The following is a 26,209-nucleotide window of genomic DNA, read 5'->3' on the forward strand; positions in this document are numbered from 1 at the left end:
CTAAGTGTCAGCTTTGCCATGGATTCTGCAATGCTGGAGGTGAAAATGCTAAAGGGCTGGTGGTGAGAAGGAAATGGTAGATCCAAGCTTTCTGTACAAGGACCAGTTGGGTTGGTTAATTATCTCTGGGATAGAGGCATCCCTTCCCAAGCATGGGCCACTGTAGCTGATGCAGAAGATTTGTACTGGGTGTGGCCCAACACGGACACAGGATCAGCCCTAGGTAAGAGCCTGTTGTGTGACAGAAGGAGACCGCCACAAAAAAGGTATCCTGAAGTAACCATCACTAGATAGTCATCAGCAGTATGGTTGAAGCTGTTGTCTTTATCTTCAGCAGTCTGAAGTCCCAGAGTGAGGGATTCAGGCTAGGTGTCTGGAAGGGGTAGAGGAAGAGTAAGAACCAGGACATTAACTGGTAGGATGCTGCTCCTTACAGAGTAACCATAGTTGACTCCAAAACTGAAGATACTTTCATGATTAATAGAGCCATGGCTCCAAGTTTTCACACCCCTAGCTGCAACCAGCTCATTTTCATTTACTGCCTGATCTGTGGTGTTCTGTCTGTAGAACCACAGGAAGTAAATGGAAACCAGAACAGGGTATGTTTTGCCATCATGAAACTAAAGAGGAGTAGTCAGCTGCATTCAAGTTAACTTCCTGTCAAAATCCTCACTGGTAAAAGGGCTTCCATCCTAGGGAAAAAAAAAATCATCAATCTTATATTTCATAGACTCTTCTCTCCCCAAGCTTCTGATTCATATTTCTATAACTACTTACAGACAGACAACTCAAAAGTTGCTTTTTTTTTCTTTTTAATTTTCATCCTGAACTTTCTGTGCCCTTTATTTACAACCTTTTTTCTTCAATTGGGTTTTATCCTTACCATTCTACCAAAACAGCTTTTGTCAAGGTCAGCAATGACCTTCATCTCTCCAATCCAGATGTACTGAGAATTCTCACCTTACTCTCACATTCAGCAATTCTTCCTTGAAACACACTCTTCACTTCAGTTCTAGATAACACAGAAATATCTAGCACCTGTCCTTCTTAGTCATTCCTGCCCAATCTTCTTCCGATCTTTAACTGTTGGAATTCTCCAGAGTTTAGCACTTTATTCACTCTTAATTTACATTAATGTCTTGGTAGTCATTTCTAGTTGCAAAGTTTTAAACTTCCATCAATATAATGATGACTCCCATATTCTAATTTTATCCCAATTCTTATCTAAATCCTAGGTTCATATGTATAATTACCTATTTGATATATCCATTTTCGTGTCTAATAAGCATCTTTTTTATAATAATTTTTTATTACGTTATGTTAGTCGCCATACAGTCCATCCCTAGTTTTTGATGTAATGTTCCATGATTCATTACTTGTGTATAACACCCAGTGCACCATGCAATATGTGGCCTCCTTAATACCATCTTAAATTCAAAATATTCAAAACCAAAGTTTTGTTTCCCCCACCTAAGCTGCTGCTTCTCTGGTGTTTTTCTTCTCAGTAAGTGATGGCACAGTTTACCTACTTGCTAAACAAATAAATCCAAAGATCTTTCTTGCCTCTCTTTTATAGCCACTTTACCAGGTATTTTGTTTGTTCTACCTCCAAATCATATCTGATATGCACCAAATTCTCACCAACTACACTCTACTTCTCTGGCTTTGTGTCCCTTTATGTGATCTTGAACTTGCCCCTGCTAATATCCACAACCTCATTTCCCAAAGCTTGCAATCACATTCTTTTCTTGCCACAGTAATGATAACCAGGCTATTCTAACAATGCTATTACACATTTCTTCTTTAGGGCCTTTGGGATTGCTTGTTTTTTTTTTTTTTAATATGATACTTTTCCCCATATATTGCAATTTGTAGAGTTCAGTCCCTTTCTTTATTTGTGTCTCTTCCAACATATCACATCTATATAATGGTCCTTCCTCCACATTCTTTCTTCTCTCTCTATAATTTTATTAAGCTTCATTTCTATACATAGCATTTTATAAAATATATATTAGAATTATATTTTTGTTTATTTACTGTTTTTCTTCTCTACTATATTAAAATATGTAATTCACAAGGGCATATTATTTACAAGGTCAGAGTACTTTTTAATTGTATCTGTAGGTCAGAAATGAGTGAGAATCTCATTACATATCTATTAAATTAACAAAAAAATATTGAGCATCACAGTAGGAATGTATGCAGTTCATTAAAACATTGTTTTTGAATAGTCAGTATCCCCATATATATATAGGCTTTACAAATACCTAGCATAAAAATATGAAAATCAGCTGATTGAAAGTGTGAATATTTTAAATAAAATATTATAATATTTTAGCCAAATATAAGTAACTCTTTTTTTTAATTTTAAAAATATAATTTGATGAAAGTGTTTATGCTTTCCTCATAATTTCTGTAAAATCAAATCTGTTAGGCACAAATTCTTGAGGAGAAACATATTTACAGATGCTTTTTACCTTTTTGCTCTCTATAAATACATCATTTAATTGAATGGTCAGTGATAACTCATCAAGAACTATTTCTAATATGCAAAAACAAAAGAGCAAATTAATTATAATGGAATCAATATTGCACTCCATATCTTATTTTTCTTGCCACCTAAATTAAATGTGAATTATATTTTCCTTAATGTTTCATATTTAGAACTTTTTAATACTTTCATTTATATTTAATTTGACAGAATTCGTTGTTAGCATCTCTAAAATGTATAGGCCACATGGTGCGTCTGTTAATGCCCCCTGTTTAGAATCATAACAACTTATTATTTATTGAATGTGTATTTTGCTTTATATATTACAAACTCCCTAAGAGCAAAACAATGTGTTCTAATAATCACAAATTCTTGATTACTAAATTCAAGTCCCTATAGAAATGCTTTCTTCTAGAAATACAGGTAGTGCACTTTTGCTCAACAGGACTTCACATGTATTTTCTCATTTAATTCTAAAAAAAACCCATGAGAAGGGCCTGATATTGCCAGAGGTCAAGTGTTACAGTCACTCCCAAAAGAGCTATGTGAATGTGTTAGTGGGGCTCCAGTCTATTTTGCTGATGTGGTGACATTCACTTTACATCTAACACAGGGCTCTGGCATTCCCGTTATCTCATAATCTTAAAAACAAGAACAACAACAAAACAAACAATAATTAAAAATAATAATAACAGTTCTAGTTATTATTACTATCTAGTAAGTTTGGGCTGCCATAGCAAGGTAACACAGACTAGGTGAGTTAAATAGCAGATATTTGTTTTCTCACAGTTCTGGAGGCTGGATGTTCAAGATCAAGATGTTGTCGGGGTTGGTTTGTAGTTTGTTGGTTTGTTGCACATGGAGAGAAAGAAAGAGCTCTGGTGTCCCTTATTTCTCTTATAAGGACACCAGTCCTATTGTATTAGGGCCCCCACCCTGTTACCTCATTTAGCTTAAGTAGCTCTGCAAAGGCCTTCTCTCCAAATATTGTGACACTGAGGGTCAGCGTATAATTGAATGGAATTATTCAAAATATAAATAGGATGGGGGCGCATAATTCCATCAATACCACAGACTACAACAATTTAAAAATTCTTCAAAGGAATTTAAGCATCCTTGAATCTTTCTTTTTTAAAACAAAATTCAAGTCAGCAATAGAAAACTAGCAAGTTCATCTCCACTAATTGGCCTTATTAAAGGAAAAGTGAACATATCTTTGTGAGAGGAGGTAGTGTTGCAATTTTTTAAAATGCTATTTTATTTAAATTCAATTAATTAACATATAATGTATGATTAGTTTCAGAGGTAGAGTTCAGTGATTCATCAGCTGCAGCAGTCATTACCCAATGCTCATTACATCACATGCCCTCCTTAATGCCCATCACCCAGCAACTTGAAGCAAGATTCCCATTGAAGTTAGGCTCTTACCCTCCTATGGAAACTGGGAAGTAGGGGCTCTATCATCCTTGTTGATTACATTTCAAAGAGAGGCTTTCAGGTTCTTTTTTCTTTCTTTTTTTCTCCAGATTTTTATTTAAATTCCAGTTAGTTGGGGCACTTGGGTGGCTAGGTCAGTTAAGCTTCTGCCTTTGACTTAGGTTGTGGTGTCAGGGCGGAGCCCCGCATTGGTGTCTCTGCTCAGCGGGGAGTCTGCTTCTCCCTCTTACTCTCCCTCTGTGCTCTCTAGCTCTCTATTGCAAATAAATAAAATCTTTAAAAAAATAAATTCCAGTTAGTTAACACACAATGTAATATTAGTTTCAGGTGTACAATTTAGTGATTCATCACTTACATACAACACTCAGTGATCATCACAAGTGCCCTCACAAGAGAAGAGAAGAGAAGAGAAGAGAAGAGAAAAGGAAAAAAAGAGCAACTCCTTAGCTAGGGAACAATACTTTAAGGAATTATTATTCTTTTTTTTTTTTTAAGATTTTATTTTATTTATTTGACAGAGACAGCCAGCGAGAGAGGGAACACAAGCAGGGGGAGTGGGAGAGGAAGAAGCAGGCTCCTAGCGGAGGAGCCTGATGTGGGGCTCAATCCCAGAACGCTGGGATCACACCCTGAACCGAAGGCAGACGCTTAACGACTGCGCCACCCAAGTGCCCCAGGAATTATTATTCTGAACTACAACCCTGGGAATGTAGATTTAAGATTAGAACAAAACAGGTAATAGTACAGTTAATCATAAACTCACTCATTTGATCTCCATTTCACCTTAAAATCTACAATTCCTTGAACTTTCAGGTTGGAAAATAAAGTATCCATTATTGGCTTAGAATTTATTGATTAATATATTTATCTAAGGCTACTAGTATATCAAGGAGAACATCTGTTTACTAAGTCATCATATGTAATTCTTCAAATATAAACAATCACTATATATTTACATAAAACATTTTATTTATGTTAATGCAATTCTTTAAAAATGTCTATTACTATTCTTTGTGCTTATACTATTTGTGATTAGTGCTGGTAACACTAAATTTGAATTATAGCATGAAAAAAATATGGTTACTTGCAGAAGCGGATTTTTAAAAATATGTTCTGAAGTGACTGGAGATTATTTAGATTAATAAAGAAAGCAGATGAATTAAAAGTTTTGTTTGGTTTATACTATCAACTGATTTCAATATCAAAATTAAATATGCAAAAACAAATAAGATTAGACCTGTGATATCTTCCATCTAATATCAATCATAAAAATACATATTTTCAGCATAAAATATTTCAAGCTTTCAACCAGCATGTTCTGATGATTACCTGTTAGATAACTATGTGTTACCACTTTACCACATTAAGGTTATCACCTTCCATGATGGCTAAATCCTAAGAGAAAAATGAGAAAATGCTGGAAAAATAATTAAAAAGAAAAATATTCTCCTACTCTTCTATTTGATAGTTGCCTGAGATATGTTGAAGAGCATATGTTATCAGCTGCCAGTAATTGGAATTTGGGGACTGCTTTACCGTTAGCAATGATCATCTCAGCAACAATTTCCAATTTTCATCACCCACAAATATATTTCTCTACCAGAAACAGCAATTCTTGAAGGAAGAATATTTCTGAGGAGTCAATATATTTAAAATTTTAAGGTTAGCCAAACTGATAAATACTGTATATGGACTAAATCTAATTTTTCTTAATTTCCTTTTGCATGACTGGAGTATTTTGAGTAATTTTATTATGAGTATTATCAGGAAAAAGAATATGGAATTGAGGAAAGACAAAACCAAAATAAGGCATTCTCTAGAAAAACATAAGTAATATTACTGAAAGGATAAACTTTTCTAGAAGATGCTAATATTTTAGCTAGGATGATAGTAATACACGTTATACCCGAAATTAAAAGCAAGGGAGATGGCCAGTCATCACAGCAGTCATGATATGTCAGGAATTCTAAGCAGACTGATACAGGGTGAAGTTTGGGCCATGTTCATAAGGCCAAAATTGAGTTTGTCAACTGTCAAAATGGTTGGGGTTGAAATAGTTGCTTAGTAGAACCAAGCCCAACTTAACTTTTACATGTCTTTTTTCCTACTTTAATGACATAACATTTTTTTCCCCTGATATTCCAAGAGAAGTTTGCAGGGAATTGATGTGACCATTGTATAAAGGCTCAGGTAACTTTAGTAAGAAAGTCGTCATTAAAAGAAGTTGAGTAAAGCCCAAAGCACTGATACTCCTCCATCAAATTATAACACAGAACAAAAAGCAGCCCAAACAGAGTCTGGTAACTCATGTACTTCACAAATTTTTAACACAGTAATGAAATATGCATGGCAATCATTTTATGCCACTTCAACAGTCTGTTATGCCTAGGTGATATTGCTTAATACAGGTCAGATTGCTTCTAGGCTATTGAACATACAAGGTCATTGTTGTCATGAATGACTCAATTGTCAGGATATTATTAAAATTAAGATATTAATTTTTGGAGGCCAATTTTTTTTGTAGTAACTCTTTGCCATATTTTTTGGAAATATTTAATTCTGCTGCAGAGGGCAAAAACAAAACAAACAAAACAAAAAGTGACATTAAATCCCTAAAAATGCTAATTATAGATATTAAATGATCTAATAGCTTCTGATATATAGGTAGAAATCATAAGATATATGAAATCAGATACCTAAAGTCAGAAACTTATAAGACTCATTAAAGATAGAATAAATAGAATATATGATTAAGAGGATAGAGCAAACAAGAATGTTACATATAGATGGAAAGGGATGGAAAGATCGCATCATAAAGTACAGATGGTGTTACTTCCAGATTAGTAGCTCTTTCATCCCTAAATTGCACTTCCCTTCCCCGACTAGCAACAACTGGTGTGATGTTATTTGGGCCTCAAGTATGACTGTTCATCAGACTGTCCAAGAAAATACAACTGTGGCAAGGAGTTGGCCCTGAGTTGAATATGTGGTTGCTCTGTGTGTCTTCTGTCTGCTGAACTCTTCTGTTCATCCATAACTCTGATATTGTACACATATGATCACAGGGGAAGCCTGAGGTGGTAGAGAGAAAGAGAGATGGAATATTAGAATATTGGTTAATACAGGATTAAGGTAGAGTGTTCTTTCTACCCACTTTCACCCTGTCATAAGTGTTAGCCAACCCCTCATGTCCACTTTGTTTATGCTATGCCATAAAGTAATGTAATAAGCCTCATGATCTCTGCATTCTAAATTGGTTTATAACCCTGTTTCTCAGATAATGTGCTTGGTAATGTTCTTGGAGGCTACTGCAACATCAAGGTAACTTTCCAAATGACACTTTGGTTTCCCACCAGAGTAAAAGGAGCTCTAACAGGAATGTCATTTTCATCTTTTAGACTTTTGAAACAAACTTCTCCTTCAAATATTCAATATCTATTTAGCAAGGAAAATTGGAAATGGAATTGCCATTTGGGTAGTGAACGTTTAGGTAGACTGATATATTTATGGCTGATTGGACCGCTTTTCTTAAAATGCCACAGGAAATAAGAATTGTCACATGCGGAAATATTTTGGAAGATAAAACTACTATTAGTATACCCTACAAGGTCAGGATGGGTAGCACTGTATAATTTTTTATTGGGATAACACTGCTTATCTGAATATTGAATGTAATGCATGTCAGTCACCATGGCATATTATAATTAGACATGTTTATTTTTAAAAAAGGAATTGATATAGAGAATGTGGCTATTGTGACATTTTATAAAAAGTGGACATGCAAGGAGAAAAATATATTTTTATGTTTCCCATGAATCCAGCTTCATAGTTCCTCATAATTAAGATTTAAACAAAGAAAACTGCAATACCTCATCCTATTTTTTATATGAATATAGGTTTAAACAATTTAATCCTGCTAACTTAAACAATGATAAAATCATGGTGACCTTTGAAAATAGATATAAAAATAACCCCTGACATCATTATAAAATTATGATTGATTGAGCTCATGAATTACAAAAAGAGAAATGTAATCTGTTGCATGATATTTGGGGAAACCTGGGGTGATTTGTAAGTTGTGACCAAAGAAAAGTGCCAGGTTACTTCAAAGTCAACCAAGAATTTCAGAATGACATGTAGAAAAACCTAAAGACATTTTATATATTATAGAAAATACCTAAAGACATTTATATATTATATCAATGTAATAAAAATGGAATAAAAATGACTTGTATGTAATCTCTGCTTAATGATTTCTCATAGGTGAAAACCATTGCTTTTAAAACAGTAAAACTCAAGCTAAACTTGCATATGTGCTACCCTACATAATGTGGAGGGCAAATTACCCAAATGTCACCAGTTGTTCTGTTATTCTTCCAAATATTCCCTACATTACCTCTGCTTATTATGACAGAGATGCTTGATACTCTCCATACTGTGTTCTTGAAAATGAGAAAATTCTGGGCAAAATTGCTCTATTAGGAATTGCTTTTGCTATGATATGTAGAGCTCTCAAGAGAGTGTATTTTCAGATATTTATACGGTATTTTACAATCAAATGAAGGATTCTCAAGATGTCCAGAGTCTTTTGTGTTAAATTGCAATTTGCTATCACCTCACCATGTGAAGAGAGAAATTTAAGGCGATTGTGGTCATACAGCTGAGCACCAAAGCAGTGATCTTGGAGAAGGGGCAAGCTGCTGGATGTAGGACCAGTTCTATCTCTTTGGCAGATGTTGCAGTATACTTGGGGGTGCATCATTGCTTCCTACCACTTCTCACTGTATGGAAGTCAGGTGTGAAACATGGCAACTAAAGGTAGCTCTTTTCATCTGTCTACTGCTGTCCGGGTGGGAATAGCACACTTTATGAGGAGGAACTATCTTAATGTTGCACTTACTATAGGAACGTTATACCTAAATAACCTTACTCCAATATGACGACTTTTAACAAACCAGTTGTTTTAGTTCTTAAGGTGGTGATTTCTCAGAATACGAGATCTCTTGGAGGTGGTGGGCCATAACCAGTCACAATATCTGCTACACCAGGATTAACTCCCCCACCCTTTCTCTCACGTGATCAAATCACCTCCAGAGATGAAGAAGTTTTAAACTCCTAAATACAAAAATAGCAACAACCACGAGGAAAAAAAAAACAAAAAGAAAAAAAAAAAGATGTGATTATGCTCTTTATCCGGGATAATAAATATGCTTTTATAACTTAGTACTTATTTAATAAATAATAGAAAATACTTGGAATGGTTTACAATCAACTTCCCACCCCACCCTCCCAAAAGAAAACCCAAAATGGAAAGACCTGATAAAAAAGGTTTCATTGGCCTAAGGAAGAACATAATCTGAGGGGGATCTCCAAAGTAATTTACCATTTTTCTAAAATACTTTGGATTATTATCCTTACATATATATACATGGATATACATGTGTATATAAAACAGAGAAAGTAATTCTACCCAGAAAAGAAAGATATGTTTCAGGAGTATAAACAGTAAATCAAGGTTAATTTCTGCCATTAAACAGAAGAAAATATAAGCACATACACAAATTCAATTTTTTTCAAACTTAAAATGGCTGTGGTATTAAATTTATAAGTAAGCCATGACTATTCTTTATTATGCATATTCTTATATATTATCAGAAGACAAGTAATTTATGTTAGCTCGCCTATAGCATCATTTAAAAAATCAGTATAATCTTATGTGATTAGTCAATATATAATTATTGATAAAAATGATCTCAATGATGCATTTTTATTTTACTCACAAGAAGAGTAATGGAAATACAAATGAATTATGGCAAGGATGGATCTTCGTTTAATGAGGAAAACCTTGAGGTTATTTACCTTCTTTCCAAAGTCATTTAATTTTTAACACACCTTTTAGGTGTTCTTCAGGCATGCAGGCATAATTTTAATGAAAACAAATTCTGTTCAAAGGTGAATTCTCTTAAAATTAGAAATCATGGCAAATTATTATTATTATTTTCAGAAAGACATAACCATAGGAACAGACATGGAAAGGACTCATGTGAGAGTGTCACCCTAAAGCTTAAACATCTTAGCAGTCAATCTCTAGCTGATAACCAGCAAGGTTAAAAGGAACCCCAATCCTACAACCACAAGAAACTGCATTCTCCCAATGCCCTGAATGACTGGGGAAATTGACTTTCTCCAAGAGTCTCTAGAAAAGAATGCAGTCCTAATTAAATCTTAACTTTAGCTCAGTGAGACTGGTGCAGGACTTCTGATTTACAGCACTGTAAGATAATAGTTTGTGTTGTATCAAGCTATTTAGTTCATGGTAATTTGTTATGTCAGCAAGAGAAAACAAATATAAATGCCTAGAAAATTATATATAACAAGTTAAAATTTGATGTGTGGTCAGTTCTTCTTAATAATATTAAATTAAAACACTACTACTGTTTAACAAAATTAAATAAGTAAAACACACCTAACACACCTATAAAAATATGCATCAGAATTTGAACTGTTTTTCAATATATGTACACCATGCATCGTATTTTTACAGATATTCATAAACCATTTTGTTCTCTTTGAAGGAAAATACATTTTTTTGTCATGGTCTTTGGAAAGAAAGTTCCTGTTGTGCAGTCTCTTGTGTAAAACAACCTTAACCCTTGATGCAGAACCTCAAAGAGTGCAGTTTGTTTGAAAAGAATTTTGGGTAGATTATGCCTCAGAGTTGTTCAAGTTACTATATCAGCATAGAGTACTAGGAGCCCCGAAAATAACCCTATCCTTAATTTTTTTTACAATTGTAATAAAGTAAAAATAAGTAAATTATTAAATTTCATTCTTTTTGTTTTACTTGGACAAGGAATGAAGGAAAATTTCTAACATGTTTTGAGCACTAATGTATTTCATCCCCTTTAGTAGAGCTGTTAAAATGCCACTGAATTTGTCACAGTGTGTTCAGGCATGCATTTTATGGAGAAAACTGAGAATCAGAATGTTCACATCACTTTCCAAGGTCACATGCCTCATACCTGATGGTGGGGAAGCAGTGAATGCAATCCAGGTTGGACTACTGCTGACCCATTCTCAGTCCCCCTACTAATTTGATGGATTTTGGAGAAAATATGAAGGAACTTGAATAAAATTGAATAAATTTTCAATGCAAGAACTTCTCAATTGCTCATAGAAATAGAAAAAGAACAATTCAGGGTAACTAAACTTTATATTTATTCACCAAATGTAAATTTCTACTAATAACTTCTATTCTGTTCTTCCTTTTATCCAAGTCACAGAAGGATTTTGGTTTAATCTGCCTGCCTAGCAATTCACCCATAGAAGTGGTGGTGTTAATGAGAGTGAAATGGCCCAAAGGCAGAAGTCAGGAAGCAGGAGAGAAAGAAACAGGGGGCCTTGGTAATGTAACCAAAAAATCAGTCCCTTAAACATTCGAAATACAATGGTTTGTGGCACTATCTGTATCTGTCGTCTGAGCTAAAAAGAGAAATTGAAGTATGATTTATAGTTTTAAGCTTCATCAACTAGGGAGTCAAGTTAGACTTTCATTAATCACTCAAGCAAGAATATGTATTGTATGTATCCGCAGTTCTTTCTGGGCTTATTTAGAGTCAAGAGCAGTCACTGCAAGGTCACCAATATCTGAAGCCCTTCCTTTCCTTTCTGCCTTCCTCTTTGCTTCCCTCCCTCTTTCCTTCCCTTCTTCCTTCCATTCACCTCCTCCCCACCCTCCCCCTTTCTCAGAGCGCACTTGTGGTGGAAGTGCCTTGTTTCTTGAATCTTCTTCCCTCCCTCCATTCCATTTTTCTGTCTTTTCTTTTTTTTTAATAATTTTTTATTATGTTATGTTAGTCACCATACAGTACATCCTTAGTTTTTGATGTAGTGTTCCATGATTCATTGTTTGCGTATAACACCCAATGCTTCATGCAATATGTGCCCTCCTTAATACCCATCACCGGTCTATCCCAATCCCCCACCCCCCTCCCCTCTGAAGCCCTCAGTTTGTTTCCCAGAGTCCATAGTCCCTCGTGGTTCATTCCCCCTTCTGTTTACCCCCCTTCATTCTTCCCTTCCTTCTCCTACAGATCTCCCTGCTATTTCTTATGTTCCATTTTTCTGTCTTTTCTTGTTCTCTATCTATCTGAATTCTGGCTGTTGGTTGAGGAACACTTGTATTGTTTTTAGTTGTCTTAAGTCATCTACATATTACAATCAAAACTGTTCTCCCATACTTCTTATCATGAAATTGGCATTTCTGCCCTTTATAACTATTACTATTCACTCTCTCAATCTGCCCTCAACCCTGTTTAGCTAAATAGTAACAAGTAGTTCTTTGGGTAATGTCAGTTTAATCTTTGCTATAATTTATAGATATGAGTGCAACACACATGTATATGTGTGTGCAAACATGCACACTTACTTTTTTTTTTTTTGGTCATTCCAACTCCTATTTCAAAGATCAATGTGAAACAAAAGCTTCTCCACCCTGTATTTTAAAAAGCTGTTCTCGGTTGGTAACTTCAGTTAATGTAGTCATTGCCTTGGGCTATTTGTGATTGCCTTTCTCTCACAGTATGCCCTAATCTATCTTTCTGCTAGATTTATTAGTTTTCCTAGATCTTGAGCCAACCTATTAAATAACAATATGCTATAATATGAATTTTATTTAATTGGAAAGAAAATATATACTTGTCAAGCAAACATATTTTATTTTTGCATTGAAAAATACTTCGTTGGACCAATTTACTAGGTGATTTAAATGATCAATTTCACTCTATTAACATCAGCTTTCTTATATTCCTGTTCTGTGGAGGGCACCATCAAAGCAACAGTAACAAATTTATTATATTACGATGACAAATGATAGGACACATTGCTATTGATCATCAGATGAGGGTGTCTGTCATGTCAGACACTACACTGATATAACAGTAGCCTCCACATTTGCTCCATACCAGGCTATCCCAGAGGTTACAGAACAAAAAGGCTCGCTGAGTGAATTAAGATACTTGAATCACACAGGTTATTGAATGATCTTAAAAATGATTGCAAAAATGCAGGGGGAATGAGAAAGATAACAAATAGTAAGATAACACACTGATAACAGGTGGTAGAAGTGGCTTGCTACCTGGACCCTTGTTTCACCAGCATGTTCATATGTCCTGTCTTTCTCTCTCTTTTCTGTCTCTTTTCATGGTGAGGTTGACAAAGGGGCTTAACAGATAAGGGGTGCCTGCAACCAGTACACATTTTCTGTATGAGTGAGACACAGAGGCAACAAATACCTGTTGATCAACTATTGGTTTTATAGGGCAAACACATTTGGAGCCAGAATCAATATGGCCAGAGTGGGGGTCACAAATGGAGAACACATATACGTGCTGAGTGTCTTGTGTGACTCATGTGCTTTACTGTGCCATTATCATCCTCTTCTCCATGTGTCCCATGTAAGTGTATCATGAATATTGGTTACTTCTTGTTCTTTTCTCTGTCAATGTTTGGTACCTACATACTCTACTTACATTATTGATGTAACACACCATGTAAGCGTCTTCTATACTTAGTTATATCTGTTATCCTAGTATGTTTGCTTTTCTTTATTTATACATATATTTTTTCTTAAATAAACTAATATTGGGATTCAATAGAGTTAACATATTAACTAATGTTTGTTTTTAAACTCATACTCCACCTAAATCTGTCTGAAATACTTCAGAAAACATGGGTTTGCCATGTAAAATTTACCATTGATCGGTTTTCCATGTTGCTAAAACTCCCTCACCACTCTTAATTCCAGATAATTTTTCTGTATTCCATATTTAGGTAGATTTGGCCTCGGGTACTGGCCACTATGGACCCCACTCCAGACAGAAATATTGCCAGCCTATTGAAGGAGAGAAAGACCCTCCACTATCTTATTTATTAGCAGTATTTCAATAGTCACAAAGCAGAAGGCTTTGTTCTCTTAGTATCTTGCCTACGTTTTGTTACTGTTATTGCTATTCCTTTCTTGTAGCTTTATCATTACATCATTACCTTGTAATATTTTCAACCCAACCCTATTGTGATGTTTGTATTTATCTGAATAGCTATGGGTAAAATGTTCTCAATTGAACTATCTAATAATTAGATAAATATATTATTATGAAAAGCAAAGAAATATTAGACTTGAAAGGGAGTGCAGGTTTGGAATAAATGCATCTAGGCTCTTTCCTCAATTGTTGATAAACTGTATTGTGCATGGTAAGATTTTGGGACTGAACTTAGGGTGTGGTGTTTCCCTTTTTAATAAGAAGCAAGAATAGAAATATTATGGAATTGAAATCACTGGGAGTGAACCAAAACGTCCCCTGATATTCTGTGTGTATATAAAATAATATATTGGATCTCCGATATTTGAAGGCTGGTTCTGTAATCTGTTCTTTATCAGTTGGACCTTTTTCACTTTTTGTGTATTGTAATTCCTTTTCACTTACTTTATGTATTCACATGATTGGAGATTGCTCTTATATATTTATTCAAGAAGTATTTATTGTGCATCTACTATATGCTAGTTAGCATTTTACAGCCTGGGCATACAAAAAGGAATAAACACAAAGTATTTGTCTGCACAGATATATGCTAGTAGGAGATACTTATTGATGATAGATAGATAGATAGATAGATAGATAGATAGATCCATCTTTGGAGCTCACGTTTGAGCAGACCTTAAGTGAATGCAAGAATAAACTTCAGGGTAGAGGACCATTCTCTTTTGCAGAGGCCCTGAGATGGGAACATGTTTTGCCTATTCAGAAAACAGAAAGGATGCCAGTGTGGCTGAAAAACAGTGAAAAATGTCAAGACCAAAAGGGAGTAGTCAGAGAGTAAGCCTAGGGCAAGATCACAAAATTTGTCATGGCAGCTTACGGACCATGGCAAGGTCTTTGGTGATATTCGGAGTTTAAATGGAAGCCAGCGGAAGCTGTGAACAGGACAGTGGCATAATTTGAATTATAGTTCTGAAGGCTTAGTCTGTCTGTTGTGTGGAGAATGGCCTTTGATGGAGCAAGAGTGGACTATTGATGAGGCTATGGTAGCTCAGTGAATGAAGGATAGCTGTTCCTTGGATTGGAAGTAGGATGTAGGGGTTGAGGAGATGAGGAGTGGTCAAAATTTGGATCATTTGAAAGTGGAGTCAGTAAAATTTTCTATTTTTTGGATGTAGGTTTAATATAGAGGAACTTAAGGGTTTTGTCCTAAACAACTGGGTATATGGTCTTGTCCTTTACTGAAATAGAGCTTTTAAACGATAATCAAGTTTGAGTAGTAGGGGTGCAAAAGAGTTAAGGTTTCATCATGTTACTTTTGAGATGCCTAGTAGAGATACAAATGGAAATGTCAAGTAACATTTGGATTCAACTCAAAAATTCAGGGAGGAGTCAGATTTGAACATAGTAATTCTGGAAGAATTAGCATATATGGTTGGTATTTAGAGCCTTGTGACTCTATGGCATCACTTGCAGAGTAAATCTAGATGGAGAAGAAAAGAAAGTCAAAGACTGAGTCTTAAGGCACTTCATACCTCAAAGTAGAGAATAAGAAGTATCAGCAAAGGAAGTTGAGAAATAGTTTCCAGTGAGGTAGAAGGAAAACTAGATAAGTGTGGCATCTAAGAAATCAAATAGATAGTATTCTAGTAGGACTTAACGGAGCTAGAAAGTAAGCCACTGTGTTCAATGTAGCTTGAGACAGTGACTATATTCAAGTGTTAGAATGCGACACAGATTTTGTATTGTGGAATGCACTGGTGACTGACAAGAGCAGCATTAATGAGTTGAGGATGAAGAAAGCACACCCCCTGCCGCCCCTGGCGTTTTCTTTCCCATTTGGATTCTGAAGAAGTTGAGAACTAAAATAAAGAATATAGTGATTACAGAACCAAATTAACATCTTTATAAATTCTGAAAGCTGAAGTGGACCATGTGTCTTTATATCTTTCAGCCACATGAGTTTTCTAACTGAATCTCAGACTCATACACAGACTCAGCCCCAGTTTGTTCTAGAAGGCCTTCCTCTGAAGGACCAGTGGAATGCAAAGTTCTTACAGACCACACTTCTCTAAGAAGATAAAAGGTAGTAATGCTAAGTGACTTACCAAATAAGATTAATCAGAACACCTCTCCTGAAGTGGAATAAAAAAGGTAGAGTGAATCCAAAAATACTAGCAAAGCACCTTTCAGAGGAAGGAAACATCAGGCATGAGAAACAATCATTTACCATTAACAATAATGGTGATATTCAGTTCTTTGAGAGATTTTTTTCCTATAAAAATGAGCAAAAATGCAATGTGGCTAAAAAAGGAAATGAGCTAAAGGAGTTTGTTGTTGTTGTTGTTGTTTTTAAGTTATGAAATATAACAACCAGTTTGTGTGTTGTTCTGTTTTTCTTCTTACAGTGCACAAATCCATACTGGTTGGTTATAGATAAACTAGTTCGTTAAGTACCTATTTCCCCCACAAGAATGTTAGTTACATGAGGGTAAGCATTTTTTTTTTTTATCTTTTGTGTAAGCACTAACCCTCTAAGTATGCCTGGCATGCATTTATTAAGAACTTGTTGAATGTCTTAGTGATGTATTGAGTATGCTATCATATCAATAATTTAATCTATTTGAAAGCCCAGGATAGTGTAATCAGCAATATAGAGACTCATATCTCTAGTAGTGCACCAGAGACACATGGACTCTACTCACGGCTATAACATTTATGTTATTTTGGGTAAACACTCTACCTATCTGTAGAGTCTTTTATTTTTCTTCTGTAAACTGAGGATAAATATAATTATTTTCTTTGTGACCTCAGAGGAGTACTGTAAAAAACAATTTATATAATAAATGTGAGAACTCTCTGAAAAGATCAATTGTGGTATTGTTCTTTCCCTCTATGTGCACACAACTTTCAATTTACCTTTAAATTAGAAAGGTTTGGGGCTCCTGGGTGGCACAGCGGTTAAGCGTCTGCCTTCGGCTCAGGGCGTGATCCCGGCGATCTGGGATCGAGCCCCACATCAGGCTCTTCTGCTATGAGCCTGCTTCTTCCTCTCCCACTCCCCCTGCTTGTGTTCCCTCTCTCGCTGGCTGTCTCTATCTCTGTCAAATAAATAAATAAAATCTTAAAAAAAAAAAAAGAATAAATTAGAAAGGTTTGTGTTGATGTTACCCATTTTTTTATGTTACCCATTTTTAATCAATCAGGCTAGCACTGAAGTTCAACCATTATTTGCAAATAACTGGTTAGGGTGTGGTGGGATTACATTATAAAATATATTTCTTAACAGGAAGACATCTGCTTAGTCATGGCATGCTCTATACGTTTTTTAGTTACCTCAGCTTTTAGAATTAATCTTCATTTAATACATTTAATAATTACAATTTCAAGATGATACAAAATAGAATTCTTACTTTCCCATCTCAAAATTTGAATAATAACTGATAAATAAAGAAATTCCTGGTGATGATGTATAAGAAGAGAAAAAATAGGCATCCATCATCATGGAGCAGGCTAGCATCCTATAAGAAAGCACAGCAAGTCGAAGTGTAATTGGAATTTCTGAATACTTAAGTCTTTGTCACTGGATTATACTTTCATTCGTATTACTCTCTCCAGTAAGCAATACTGAATACAAATGTAATTCTAACTTCATTACTTTATAAAGTAACAGTTAAGTAGTCTATACTCATTTCCTTATTTCCTATCAACCTTCTGCGTTTGAATCCTGCCAAAAGACACCAGGAAGCAAATTTCTCAAGTATTCTGTAACTTCCTGTTGATTCTCTCTACTATGACTTTACCATCACTCTGACTACAAATTGGTTTGTATCAGAGGGGGTTAAGATAATGAGTCTGGATTAGAATAAAAATCCTGTGGACAACAGTCTGTTTCTCTGAATTGTAATTGTGATAACATAGTCATAATTACTACTGCCCTATAAAAAGAAAACTGTAACATGGGTAAACAGGATTCAAACAGAAGTGTTTTCTTTATAGTACACATACCTATAGTAAATAAATACATAAATAGCATTAACAAAAAAATTTTGAGTGGAATAACAAACTTATAAAGGTCACAGCAAAGGATTTTCTGGTCAAAATAGCTAATGAATCATGAATACATAAAACAAAAATAAGCCATGACCTGAACTCATTGCTGTATTTTCTCAGAGACTATCAAGAAACACCTTTTTAGCATAAAGAGAAATACTTCTCAAGAAGCATAGGAAAGCGTTCTGGGATATGGAAAGATCAACTCCCTCTTTGAGGGATATGCCTCTTGGGCCACAGCAGACACTTGGAAAAGTCCCACATATTTCTGAACCTACATTATATGTGTGGTTTAAAGTCTTTCCTTTAGAGGACCTGGGCCTTTTTGCAAATCAGTCATGTCTCTCAGTGTCTCTGATTCTTTGGCTTTTCATTTCTTTCTCAAAGTGAATTTATGCCCTGTCTACAAGGACACAGATCTGTAACAACTAAAATTAAGCTACTTTCTTCTCCTGAAAGAGAAAAACAGAAAGCAATTTATCACAAAGACAATCTTCACCATCATAATCTGTGATCAAAATCAATATAGTCAAGGTTTATTGGATGATCATGCTAGTTTTATTTTTATGAAAGTCTGTATCAGTCAACATTTTTATTCTTTTACATATTTCCTAATTTTAGAAGCTTTTCTACATGTCATCAAAATATACTTCTCTTTATTATACCATCTAAAGTGGCAGATGCGATACAACTATAATGTAGAAAATCCTTTGCGGTCTAAGCAGTATGATCTGGATTTTAAAAAGGTCTTGAAAAGTTTCAGATTCACCATATGCATAGCAGCATATTTTTATGTATTCTGTTACATAGAGCACACTTTCCTGGGCACTGTCTAAAGGCTTCCTAAGTATGATTTAATTTAATGCCATTTAGTACTCAAATTTATTTTGAGAAAGGTGGTATAATTAACCCGATCTTACGGATGCAGAAAGGAAGCACATAAAAATTAAGTCACCTAGTAACCCATACAGTTAGGTTTCTTTAGGGCTGGGCTGTATGATCCTGGTCACTGCACTTCGGTGCCTCTCTGGTCAATCAGAGAATAAAGGACAAACCAGAAACACTGGAGTCAAGAACTCTTGGATTCAAGACTCTTTAGGATGAATACTAAAAAGGAATAAAGGTAGGGCATGAAAAATCTATAGGAAAAGAAGGAAAAGCAAAAGCAATGACTTAACCCACAAAGACTGTGAGATAATAAATTTGTGTTGTTTTAAGTTACTAAGCTCGTGGTAAATTGTTATGTAGGAATAGAAAACTAATATAGGCAGTAGTAAATCTCAGTCATAAATCTCAACTGGAAAAGTAAATATACTAGTCTGTAGTGACCTGAGAAATTCACACAAAAGATAAGAAAATGCTGCATCATGCCTCAAAAACCACGGTAAATCTGATTCTCAGCACCTCCATTGCCACCACCTAGTCCAAACTATCATCACGTCTGGCCTAAATAACCACAGTAATTTTTCCACTCTTATACTTAGATGTGCCCTTTCCCTTTTTGTAACATATTTTAACAAAGTGGTGAAATTGATCATATTAAAATAGAATAATATTCGTTGTGCTCAGAATCCTCCAAAGACTCTTCCTTCTCAAGTAAAATCAAAGCATATAACACCTAAATGTCCTCTTATTTCATCTCCTAGTTAGTGGTCTCCCATTTGCTGATTCTAATATTGCCTGTGCACCTCTCCATTTCTCTTTTCTATTTTCCTCCAGAGAACTTTTCAGCATCTAAATTACCAGGCATTTTTTTTTCATTTATTTTGGTTTTTGTCTCTCTCCCCATCACACCTCACTCCAACCCATTAGTATGTATGCACCACAGGAGCAAAGAAATTAGTCTGTTTTGTTCACTAAATAGCGGTGTCTAGAACAGTGTGGTTGACAAAATTGACATTATCAATATTTGGTAAATGAATGGAAGTGAGCATCCATTTTTCTAGAAAATATTCCTTTAGAGAGGAAACAGGACAGTGTCTGAAAAGGTAATTCTAGTGGTATCTGCTTAGAGAACAAATGCTTATATGGACATTTATCTATGTACAGATGGGGCATATTTTCCCTTAAATGTTAAAAATGGAATGTCTGCATTCCCTGAATGTCAGGGAGGAGATATTTCAGGAAGATTAAAAGGAGACATAGTTGCCCTGTAGTTATTTGGGTGTGACTTTGTTCTTCCAATACTCATGGAAGGCACTGGTAAGCTATTCCAGAATCTGGTTCTGATTTGAAAGTGAGTCACTTGCTAATCCTATCAAACTCACTCATTTGCTAATAATTGGAGTAAGAAGTGTATCTCATGATCATAATGTACAATAACAAGTAGCCAGGGGACTCTTTTGAATGATAATTTGCTCCAATTCTGCAAAATACCTACAAACGATGTAAAGGAAGAAATTAATGGAATCACAATGATTAAGGACTATATACCCAATATGCTAACTTACATTCAGATCATCACCTCTGTATTCTTCAAATTATGCAGATGGCAGACCATATACAATTGTTCAGCAATGCCAAAGAGAGATCAGTGCTGGCCAGAGACTGATAGACTGCTGAGTTAAACACAATGCTGCTCTGTACAGTGCCACTATTATATCTTTTTGGTTTAAAATAACAAGTTTCCTCTTTTAAAAAAAATAATAGATTCAGATTGTAATTTTTTGATTTTGTCAAACCCATGAAGAAGAATCATTATATGTTAAATACATAGGTCGGATGATGTAGGACAATAGACCTGTGTTATTGAATAGACACCCAGCTGGGGGCCACAATCAGATGCAGCAGCTACTCTTGTCTTGAAAATGCATTGCAGACTCCAATTAAAATGGAAATTAGTGTATCATAAATGTTTTGACAAATATGTCAAAGCGATGCTCAGCGACGTTTGTTTTATATCTAAATGACTGTCAGTGTTCTTTATTTATTATAATTCCTTTTGTTGTCTAAGTCAGAATGATTCTAAGTCAATACACCTGAGGAGGGAAAGTGTGAATTTACCTAATGGGGAAATTTCTGCATCTGGATCCATTTTTCATTAGGTCTATGTTAGTCATAGATACTATCATAGACCTATGATACATAATAGACTTTACAGTTCAAATCAGTGCTGAATGAAGTCCTTCATTTTCTGTGCAGTAAAAACAATTCTGTTTGAGGGTGATTATAAAACAGGAAGTCTTGTATTTAGGTCACATTTGGTGTATACTGCATTTTATTTTATATCATACAAACATGATACCCTACATGTATTCCAGAAAAAAATATGAAAACTGTGTTCAAATAATTAAATCCAATGAAATGTAGCCAAATTTAAAAATTGAAATGTAGCCAAATTTAGAAGTTATTATAAATATAGTTTCTAATACCCAGAGAAGATTCCATAAAGCTTGAGACTATTTTGCATGACTTCGTTTAAAGTACATCATGAGGAAACAGGAAAATAGACTGATAAGAAAATTTTTACTTTTTGCTACCACTCTTCATCATTTTAAGGAACACCACTTATAAATGCCAAATTATCTGAACTAGAAAAAAATCCTGAAATGGATTTTTAAATGTATAGCACCTTTTTTTTGTATACTCTCTGAAGTTTGTTGGAATTACAGTTTCATAGAAACAGTCTCACAAATTTCAAAGCTTTAACCTTTCCTTATTGAGATGTTAGTAGTGTTAATCCAATGATAGAAAGGAAACTACAATGTATTATAACAATTCCGATTATAATTCTCTTATGGAACTTAAAAGCTATTTTCTAGCTATAGCTTTTGTCTTTATCAACAAAATTAATATGAATGAAATGAGAACTTTAGCATTTTAGTGTACCTTTTCTGTAATTGAAGCACAGAGTAAACTAAAATGTAATCACGCCCATTAATCTCAGAGTTTTGGACTGCTGGAATTTAAAAACAATATTTTTTACATGTTTGATTGAGTAATCTGAGTGCTTATTGAGTACTTAGAAGAGATTAATGAAAAGCCAGCATGTGAAAAACTGAACTAACCTTTCACTAATTAGTTTTCCTAACCTCTACGACATCCACAAAGAGAATAAATGCAAAATACACGACAGATGCCTTCTTTTTCTTTGCATAAAGCTTGATTTATGTGTTTTTGCTTTAAACTTTTTTTATATTTTCACACAATCCATCACAATAAAGAATAACTTATAAATATCCAAATTAATCATAAATAGCTCTTATTAGGCCTAAAATAGGCAAAATCCCATGTTGTTAGTTTGATAACTAGACTGAAAATTCCAAGTTTATAGTAACTATCAAGGGCAAAGTAAACTAAAGTATCTCGTAAAACTTTTATCAAGTAGGAAGAATTCGAGAGTAATTTATAAATTGTGGTACATTTTACCCAGAGAGAACCCTGACTCCATTTTAATCACCTTTGTGGAGAAATCTAAAAATATTGCTTTTCAAATGTTATTTTTTTAAGATTTTATTTATTTATTCATGAGAGACAGAGAGAGAGAGAGAGGAAGGTAGAGGGAGAAGGAGGCTGTCCACTGAGCAGAGAGGTCGATGTGGATTCAATTCCAGGACGCTGGGATCATGACCTGAGTCAAAGGCAGATGCTTAACTGACTGAGCCGCCCAGGTGCCCTCAAATGTTATGTTTTTATACTACTACTACATATCTTGTGTTTTTCCTGTGTAGTTGATTCAAGTTTTCATACCATTCTGTAGGATACACATAACACACACTCACACATATAAAATTATATCCAGTAACACAAAACCCAAGTGAAAGTGAGAGAATTGGTAGCCTTCAGACCCTCAGGGAGGAATTTGAGGATCATTTACTTTATTTTCTAACTTGATATTAGCTCTTTCTTGTGAATCCAAAATTATGCACAGATCTAACCAATCCTAAGAGAAGTACATAAATGAGATCCCATTTCCTGTGTTTTGTTTTTTTTAACAGCGTCTTATTCTTCAAACTTTTATACACTGCTATCTTCATATCTTCACATATTTTCAATCTTATGTATCTTTAGATTCATTCCAGAACTTTGTCATGATTAATTACTCTCACCATCTTTAAACTTTCTCTTCTTTTAGGATCCTAAAAATATTTTTATACTACACATTGAACTACTGTAAATTTTGTATATATCAGTCTCTTATGTTGGACTAAAGTTTCTAACAGTTGTGTGCCAATAGTGATTCAGTTTCTGGAAAATACTAAAAACTCATCAAATGTCTTGAATTCTTTACAATCGTTATATAAAAGGTAATTATTCAGTTTCCCTCAAATATCTCCTGCATTCTGTAGGCATCATTTCCTTTAATACCCAAATAAAATTACTAGTGTTCATATTCTGGAATTTTCCTCCCCTTAATATTTCTGAGCAAATGCAGTGTGAAGTTATTAGTGGGGTGGTAAGTTTCAATCACTACTACAAATTTCTTATATACCCCTAAAAATTGTTCCCTTCTTACTATCTCACCCCTTAAATGCTTGCATTTCTGCCTTTATTCTCCAACTTATAAATAATGTAGTGTTTTAAAGGAAAACTAATTTTACTGAAGTCTTGTGGAAAATGGAGGGTGACTAATGCTCAGAATAGTATCCAACTTAAAATCCAACATTAAATATCAAGGAATATACATTTCTGAATGAATTATTTCCTGCACAGCAAAAGTACTCATTGGTAGACTCAAAATTATTGGAGTTTCTTCCTTTACGGACACCCTCTTTTATCTTCTGGAAAAACTCCATTATTTTTGTTAATCTATGTGACAGAAGAATTGTTCTTTTCTTTGTTTCCTCATCTTAGCACCAAATTATGGAGTTTTTTGAAACAAATATGCTAATGTGGAACCCAGCTGGCCATGTAGCAGAAACTATAAGCAGCATTTATTTTTTTTTTAAGATTTTATTTATTTATTTGACAGAGATAGAGACAGCCAGTGAGAGAGGGAACACAGCAGGGGGAGGGGGAGAGGAAGAAGCAGGCTCCCAGCGGAAGAGCCTGACGTGGGGCTCGATTCCAGAACGCCGGGATCACGCCCTGAGCCGAAGGCAGACGCTTAACGACTGAGCCACCCAGGCGCCCCTATAAGCAGCATTTAAACTAGAGAATGAAGTTGTCTTGCTTCCTAAATTTGACCCTCCTTATTAATCTAGAGCCAGTCCATTAAAACTGCAAGTATGCATAACAATAGCATCAAACACTTTGACTAGAACTCTGCCCAGTTATGGAGAATTATGGGAGCCATTGTGTTTTTTAGAAGACTCCAATTAAAATAGACCAGAATTGATAGGATAAGGAATACTTACACAACTCCTACATGAGAGCCTTTGTTCCTTAAGGGAGCCTTTAACCAACCAATTCTCATTCAAAGACAGTGAAAATATAAAAATTCCCTTCATCTCCATTTTGAACTCATTTTTTAGTGCATTTGCCTTTCAATGACTTGTCCATCGAGACCTGGTTAGGATAAGGATGAGTTACTTTTTTTTTTTTTTTTTAAGTAAACTCTATACCCAATGTGTGGCTCAAACTCACAACCCTGAGATCAAGAGTCACATGCTCTACCAACTGAGCCAGCCAGGTGCCCCTAGGATGAGTTACTTTAGTTTAGTATTCAGTTCAGTGTGCCTTTTGCATCTCACTATAACTCACATGGTCATCTGTTTCCCAGAAATAAAGGGAATTTTTCTGTGCAGCTTCCCTTTTCTTATAAGTGGGAAATATCATTGCACAACACACGATTAGGGCTTCTTACTGATTGGTTATAGCAGACACTACCAGTCAGTTCTCTCTCTCTTTACTGTGTATCTCATACTTTTGAGAACTGCACTTATTATGGGAATACACACAGGTATAGAAACATATAACAATGAGCTGAATAAAGGAAACAACATTCATATGTAAGAACTTACATGTTTACTCCATAAATATAAGAGTAAAAAAAAAGTCAACATTGATAACGAGAAAATAAGTACATCTTTGAGTCATTATATTAATTACCAAGGCTACAGTGACAAAATACCAGAAACTAGGTGACAGAAAATAATAGAAATCGTAGTTATGGTGGCTAGAACTTAAAAATCAAAACACTGACACAGTTGGTTACTTCTGGAGTCTCAGAGGCAGAATCTGTTCCATAATTCTCCCCTGGGCTTCTTGTAGTTGCCAGCAAGCATTGGTATTCCTAGCCAGATGCATCACTCCAATCTCTGTACTTCACATGAAATCCATCCCTGTGTGTTACCTTAGTGTCACCATTCAAATCCCCCTCTGTTTTCTAAGTCATTGGATTAGGACCCACCCAAATTCAGAATGACATCATACATATTAACTTGATTACAGATAGAAAGTCCCTATTTCCAGAAAACATCACAATCATAAATAGACATACTGAAGTCACACTTTTCTGAGTTTTACCTACTAATCTCTAGCTGGTTCTCATAGTGAATATAGAGAAAAAAATCCCCTAGTGATTCTAGCAAGGGAGTGGAAAAAGAACCATTTTGTAATATGTCAGAGCATTCTCTGCTTCTTAGAAGAAACTATTTAATGAGAGTATAATTGGCCAAGGTTTTATTAGACCCCAACATTCACCAAGATAAACTGTATTCTGAGGAAAAAAATCACCAAATTTTGGAATAGAAATCATACAAAGTATATTCTCAGGTCACTACGGAATTAAATCACAATGAAATTCCATCAGTAATGAAATGGTGTGTGGAAAATCTCAAAATATTTAAGAATTAAACAAGACACTTTGAAATAACCCATAGGTCAAAGAAATGTAAAGACAAAGTTGTTTTATTTCTTTAAGGATTTTATTTATTTATTTATTTGAGAAAGTGAGCACAAGCAGGGGGGAGGGGCAGAGGCAGAGGAAAAAGTAGACTCCATGCTAGCAAATTTAAAAAACAATGTTTTTTAAAAATCATTTTAGGGGATGCCTAGGTGGCTCAGTTGGTTAAGCGGCTGCCTTCTGTTCAGGTCATGATCCCAGGTTACTGGGATCGAGCCCTGCATCAGGCTCCCTGTTCAGTGGGGAGTCTGTTTCTCCCTCTCCTCCTTGCTCATGCTCTCTCTCTCTCTGTCTTTCAAATAAATAAGTAAAGTTAAAAAAAAAAAAACCTTTAAAAAATCATTTTAAATTAAATGAAAATATAAATAATAAAAAATTGTGTGATATAGTGAAAGCAGTGATCAG

The sequence above is a fragment of the Ursus maritimus genome, unplaced genomic scaffold, assembly GCF_017311325.1.
Source record: "Ursus maritimus isolate PB19 unplaced genomic scaffold, ASM1731132v1 scaffold_13, whole genome shotgun sequence".
In the NCBI taxonomy this organism is placed as follows: Eukaryota; Metazoa; Chordata; class Mammalia; order Carnivora; family Ursidae; genus Ursus; species Ursus maritimus.